The sequence below is a fragment of the Trachemys scripta genome, chromosome 1 (assembly GCF_013100865.1).
Source record: "Trachemys scripta elegans isolate TJP31775 chromosome 1, CAS_Tse_1.0, whole genome shotgun sequence".
Lineage (NCBI taxonomy): Eukaryota > Metazoa > Chordata > Testudines > Emydidae > Trachemys > Trachemys scripta.
This window is the reverse complement of record NC_048298.1, coordinates 229,953,525-229,959,524: the sequence shown is the minus strand read 5'-3', so window position 1 is coordinate 229,959,524 and position 6,000 is coordinate 229,953,525. Positions and strand designations below refer to the sequence as shown.

The following is a 6,000-nucleotide window of genomic DNA, read 5'->3' as shown; positions in this document are numbered from 1 at the left end:
ATTTCAAGGTTTTGTGTAACAGTATGTATGTGTAACAGGTTGGCAGTGTTTGTCTGAAACATCTCACCCTGGTAGCAGGTTTGATTCTACTGGGAAAAGGTTAAGTGGATTGTAGCATCTCCTGCATATAAGCAAGGTGGAAGTGGCTCTTTGAGGATAAAGGATCTTGGGTGTCGGGCAAGGACTCCTGAGGAATCTTAGCAGCCACCAAATGCAATTGAGGTTTGTGCTCAACTGGGTATTACCTTACTATTGGAGTGTGTTTGAAAAGTATCTGAAGGTAGAGCTGCTGCCAGCAGCAGTGTAGAAGTAAGGGTGGCATGGTATAGTATTGCCACCTTTACTTCTACACTACTGCTGGTGGGGTACTGCCTCCAGGGTTGGGTGCCCGGCCAACAGCCACCACTCTCCAGCTCTGAAGACAGCACCGAAGTAAGCATGGCAATACCGCAACCCCCTAAAATAACCTTGTGACTCCCCTGCAAATCCCTCTTAGGTCAGGACCCCCCATTTGAGAAACACTACTCCCCACCTCCAGTGAGTACCCCTACTGCAGGCCCCCCCTCCAAAACCCCCACTTCTCACTGCCCCCCCAGCAGTGTCCTCTTTTGGGGAACCTGAAATACAGTGACCCTATATACTAGTGTGAAGCAATGGCGTTGTTCTTTAGCTCAAGTGGGGAAGGGCCTCTGTTTTTGAAAGCTGAAAAACACCAGCTCTGTAGAGACAGCACCTCCCTTTTTTTTTTAAAGCCCTCTTGGGACCCGCAATATCTGATTGCAGGAGCAGACAGGGCCCCAGTTAGCCTATGAGAGACACCCCCAGAGAGCTCCAGGCAGCTCTGTGAGCACCACAACAGAGCGAGCTTTGCCACACCTGGCCCCACGAGACTGAGAGACGCCCTGAGGCTGCCTCAAGCGGAGCGAGCCCTCTGTGCGGAACCGGAGCCGGAACCGGCCAGCCGCTGTGTCCTTTCAGAGGCGATGCATGTAGCATACACCAGCAAGCAGCAGTGGCGCGATCCACCTGCTGGTTAGTCCCAGCCCAGGCACTGCACCACACTAGCTCAGGCGCGCGAGATTTATTTATAGCTCCAGAAGCGAGATTGACAGGAGACTGAGCCAATGAGAGGGCGCCTCTGGGGGGGTTGGCGGTTGGCCTGCCGTGGGGAACCATTTGGCCAATGGGCAGCCCGGCGAGCGGCAGCGGGCGGGCTCTCCGCGCAGCGGGCGGATGGAGCGGCCGCCGCTCTATGGGGTGGGTGGAGGCGGTGCGGGCTGAGTAGCTCGCGGCCCGTTAGGAGCCGCCTCAGCCCCTGCCGGCGAGGAAGCGCGAGCGGCAGCGGCTCACCCTCCGCGCGGCCCGGACCCAGGTGAGCGCGGCGGCCGGGACACGCCTCCTCCTCAGCCCGGGGCCTCGCGGAGGGCAGGTGGGGGCCCCACTGCGGGGGCCCCGGGCTGGTTCCTCTGGGCTAAGCCGCCGGCGAACCCGGCCCGTTGCCTCGGGGGCTGGGACCCCCTCCCCGGCTGTGCCGCGAGCGCTGCGTGTGGGGGTCCCAAGCGGGGTCTCCCTGGCCAGTGCCCCAGCCCGGCTCCCATGGGCGCCCCGGAGCAGGGACCGCATCTCCGGAAGCTCCTCCCCGCGGGGGCTGCCCCCCTCCCCGCGGAACGAGGCGACGGTTATTTATCGCCGCTGCCGAAGCAGCCCAGTCGGCCCCCGCGCAGCCCGGGGCGCGTGGGGGCGGTTGGCAGGTCCGCGAGCTCCGCTGCTGCCCCGGCGTTGTGGGATACCGGGGGAGAGGGATGGAGCTGTAAAGAACCTCAAGGGGGGATGGTAAGAGAGAACCTACCTCAGGAAAGGGATGCGAGCGAGACCGTTCAGGGGAGCCAGGGCAATAATCCAGCCTCAATTTGTCTGGTGTTTGGTCCTGCCAAGCCTGTGTGCTGGACAACCCCAGGCACAGCAGGGTGGTCTGGCCTTGACTCTGGTTATCTCTGAATTGCTTTTCAGTTTTGCTGAAGTTGTTATGATGGTTACATGATTTATCAGTCTTGAGCACCCTGCTAATGCTCAGTGGTTATAGTATTTTTATGATTGAGCGTGATATACATGAGACTTTCTTCAAAGTGACTTACAATTTTACCTCTAATCCTCACAGCCATCCTGTGAAGTAGATGCACTGCTAGTGCCCTCATTTTGACAGAGGAGGAGGAAACTGTAGCAGAGAGGTTTCCTGCTTGTAAGCAACAGTGGTAGACAGTGCTAAATGAGATTAGAACGAATTTGGTTTTGGTTTCCAGTCCTGTGTTTACACTTGTTCTCCTAACCCTACATACAGAAAAATGCTCTAATGAAAGGAAGGGTTTAAAAAAGGCTGTAATGAGAATGTATCCATTTATTTTTCTCTTTATATGTTTTCTTTTTGTATATTAAACAAAACAGCTTTTTAAAGGTGTGGGTGTTTTTTTGCTATTGTGAATTCTGTTTTCTAGGCACTTGTGCTCCAATGTGTGTTAAGGTTTCCTCAGAACCACAAGGTTCTGTAGGTCCTGATCCTACAGAGACTTATGCATAGTTGGACTGCAGGATTGGGGCATTAACGCATATCAGGTTTTGGCACACATTTGAAACTACTTCATGTCTATTGACCAAAGGTGTCTGAAAGTATATAGACATTAGCCAATTATTTGATTCAGTAAGATAGGGATGAGAGATGTTGAGGGCTCTCAACTGTCATTGCCTTAAGCATCTTGCAAAATCAGGCCTTTAGTCACATCGTCCATAGTGGGGAAGCCTAGGCCATCTCTATACTGGAGAAGTTTCACAAGTTTAACTAAATACATCTAGATAAATTGGTAGAAACCATATAATATAAATATATTTCAACTGGTTGACCCCTCATTTAGATCAGCTTTGTTTGCTAAATTACTTTGCTTAAATTACTAATTATTGTAAACTAAATCGATGTCTGAGGGTTAAGTGGTTTAAATACGTCAACATTGGGGCATGCACTGGGTTAACGAGATCAATGGAAAATTTTTTAGTTAAATTGTTGCAACCTTTCTAATATTGATAAGGTCTTAGAATGTGCAGCCTCTGATGCAGTCTAGTACAGTAACGCCTTGCTTAATGTTGTAGTTATATTCCTGAAAAATGCTTCTTTAAGTGAAATGATGTTAAGCAAATCCAATTTCCCCATAAGAATTAATGTAAATGGAAGGGTTAGATTCCAGGGGAATTTTTTTTACCAGACAAAAAAATATATATATATACACACACACACAGTATAAGTTTTAAACAAACAATTTAATACTGTACACAGCAATGATGATTGTGAAGCTTGGTTGAGGTGGTGGAGTCAGAGGGTGGGATATTTCCTAGGGAATGTCTTACTGCTAAATGATGAACTAGCACTCGGCTGAGCCCTCAAGGGTTAACACATTGTTAATGTAGCCTCACACTCTACAAGGCAGTGCAAATGGAGGGAGGAGACACAGCATGGCAGTGGCTGCAAACCTTAGAAACTGAAGGGGTGATGAATAACCCATGCTATCCCATTGGAGCGCACCACTCCCTCCACTTTCCAAAGTGCTGGGTGGGGGTCGTGGTGTGTGTGTGTGTGTGTGTGTGTGAGAGAGAGAGAGAGAGAGAGACACACCATATGTGTGAGAGACAGACGTGCCTTGTCCCTTTAAGTACACTGACCCCACTCTTAAGTACGTTGCCTTTTTATGTAGCTCAGCAATTTGAGACAGCAGCTGCTGCTAGCAGGCTCCCTCCGTCCTGAGCCCTATCCTGTCCTTCCCCCTGCTCTGTGGAGATGGGGTGCAGGAGTTGGGGGAGGGAGACACCCTGACATTAGCACTCCTCTTTTCCCCCTTGCCAGGCACAGCAAGCAGGAGGCTCCTGGGAGCAGCTCCAAGGTAGAGGGCGGGAACAGCACGTAGCAGTGGGGGGAGGGACACCTGAATTGATAGCCTGTTGGGTGGCTGCTGCACAGGGAACTTAAGGAGCTGATATGGGGCTGTTGGTCCACCCTGGTTCCAAGCCCTCACCAGCTAACTCCTACGGGCCGCTCTTTCTGCGAACAGTGGACGAAGCAAGTGGCTGCCAACCAACATTATAAGGGAGCATTGCACAACTTTAAATGAGCATGTTCTCTAATTGATCAGCGATATGACAACGAAACAACATTAACCGGGACGACATTAAGTGAGGAGTTACTGTACCCCTAAATAATGTTAACTAGGTTATAGGTGGAAAAAAGGAGGGGGTGGGGTTGAGAAGAATGGCATAAGAGCAAAACCAACCAACCAAAATTCACAATGCTACTTACTTCATTTGGAAACATCTAGTTTTGCACATATTACTGTGACTTACTTTCTTCCCCTTTCTGCTGTGGTTTGAGACATTCATATATCATGCCTTGTCTTATAAAAACTCTTTGAGCAATGACTGTCTTATGTGTTGGTACAGAACAGTGGGATCCCAGTCCTGATTGGGACCTCTAGATGTTACTGCAGATCATCATAATAGCTCTCTAAAATCAACCTAATGCTGTTATGGTCAGCATTGTTGACATCATTAATCTCCCAGTTAATTAGGCCTGTCATCTGAGAGTCATTTTAGGTTCCTTCCTCTTTCCAATCCTTCACATCCAGGCCATATAAAAATCTCACTGCTTTTTTCCCTTAACACTTCCAAGATCTTTTCTCTCTGTCCATACTACTTTAACTCTCATTTAGGCCTTCATCTTCTGACTTGACTACTGCAACCTACTCTCTGGCCTTCCTTATGTCCATCTCATCTCCCTCAGACCGTTCAAAATGGGGGTGCTAAATAATTTTTCCTAACCTATAATTCAACCTGTTGTCAGTCCTCTCTCTGAATCTCTCTACTGGTTCTCCCTCTCTTTCTTCACATCAAATTCAATCTTCTTGTCTACCTTAAATGTCCTTCACAACTCTCACGAAAGCTTATGCTCAAATAAATGTGTTAGGGCTGGTCTACGCTGGGGGGGATCGATCCAAGATACGCAACTTAAGTATCTTGGATCAAATTATGGCGCGGGATCGATGGCCGCAGCTCCCCCGTCGACTGCGCTACCGCCGCTCGCTCTGGTGGAGTTCCGGAGTCGACGGTGAGCGCGTTCCGGGATTGATATATCCCGTCTTAACGAGACGCGATATATCGATCCCGGATAAATTGATTGCTACCCGCCGACACGGCGGGTATTGAAGACGTACCCTTAGTCTCTAAGGTGCCACAAGTACTCCTGTTCTTTCTTCACAACTCTGCCCTTCCTATTTATCTATTCTTATATCTTATTGCATTGTCCCAGGTGCTCTTTAAACCCAAAGAAATTCTTACCAGCTGAGTAACAAACTTCTGTCAGATGAAATTTGAAATAGAAAAGCTGGCATATCTTAAAGAAACAATATCAGGTACTTAGGCTTTATGTTTATGCCATGTCATAAATGTGTAAAGTCCTCCAGATTTCTCTGGTACTTTACAAAAAAAAAAAAAAAAAAAAAAAAAATCCCGGAAACCAGACATTGTCCTGTTTTGGGAAGTTTGATCTGCTCAGGTAGGGCAAAAAGGCTGAATACTTAGAATTTTCCAGTAAATTGAGCTATTGGCTGGGCAATACTGGCATAGCTACCTCCTGCACTACACCCTGGTGTGAAGGGTAGTGGTGGACAGAGTGTAGTATTCTCAGATGATTCCTTGGGGACTGCTGCTAGCCGGTGTAGGTTGAAGGAGCTTTGAGGCCTTGGTGTAATCCATACCAGAGCTAAAGCTGTGGTTGAAAGAAAGTTGGAGACTGCTGGACCACATAGAATTGAGTAAAGCATATTGTTTTCTGTGCATCTGACTAAGGCCTGGTCTACACTAGGCGTTTATGTCGAAGTTAGCGCCGTTACATCGAATTAACCCTGCACCCGTCCACACCGCGAAGGTATTTAGTTCGACATAGAGGTCTCTTTAATTCGACTTCTG

The 6,000-nt window shown here is 48.7% G+C and overlaps 1 protein-coding gene across 4 annotated transcripts in view; it reads left to right on the top strand.

Moving 5' to 3' along the window:
- The first annotated feature begins 1,220 nt into the window (after nucleotides 1-1,220).
- MGAT4A (alpha-1,3-mannosyl-glycoprotein 4-beta-N-acetylglucosaminyltransferase A) overlaps nucleotides 1,221-6,000 on the top strand; it is a 136,961-nt gene continuing 132,181 nt past the window's right edge. For 3 of the 4 annotated variants that reach the window (XR_004644022.1, XM_034757955.1, XM_034757953.1), the window contains exon 1: nucleotides 1,221-1,372. The gene's annotated coding sequence lies outside the window, so the exon portion shown is untranslated. Of the gene's footprint in view, nucleotides 1,373-1,686; nucleotides 1,834-6,000 lie in introns of those variants that run through there. The other variant, XM_034757954.1, reaches the window with a different exon arrangement.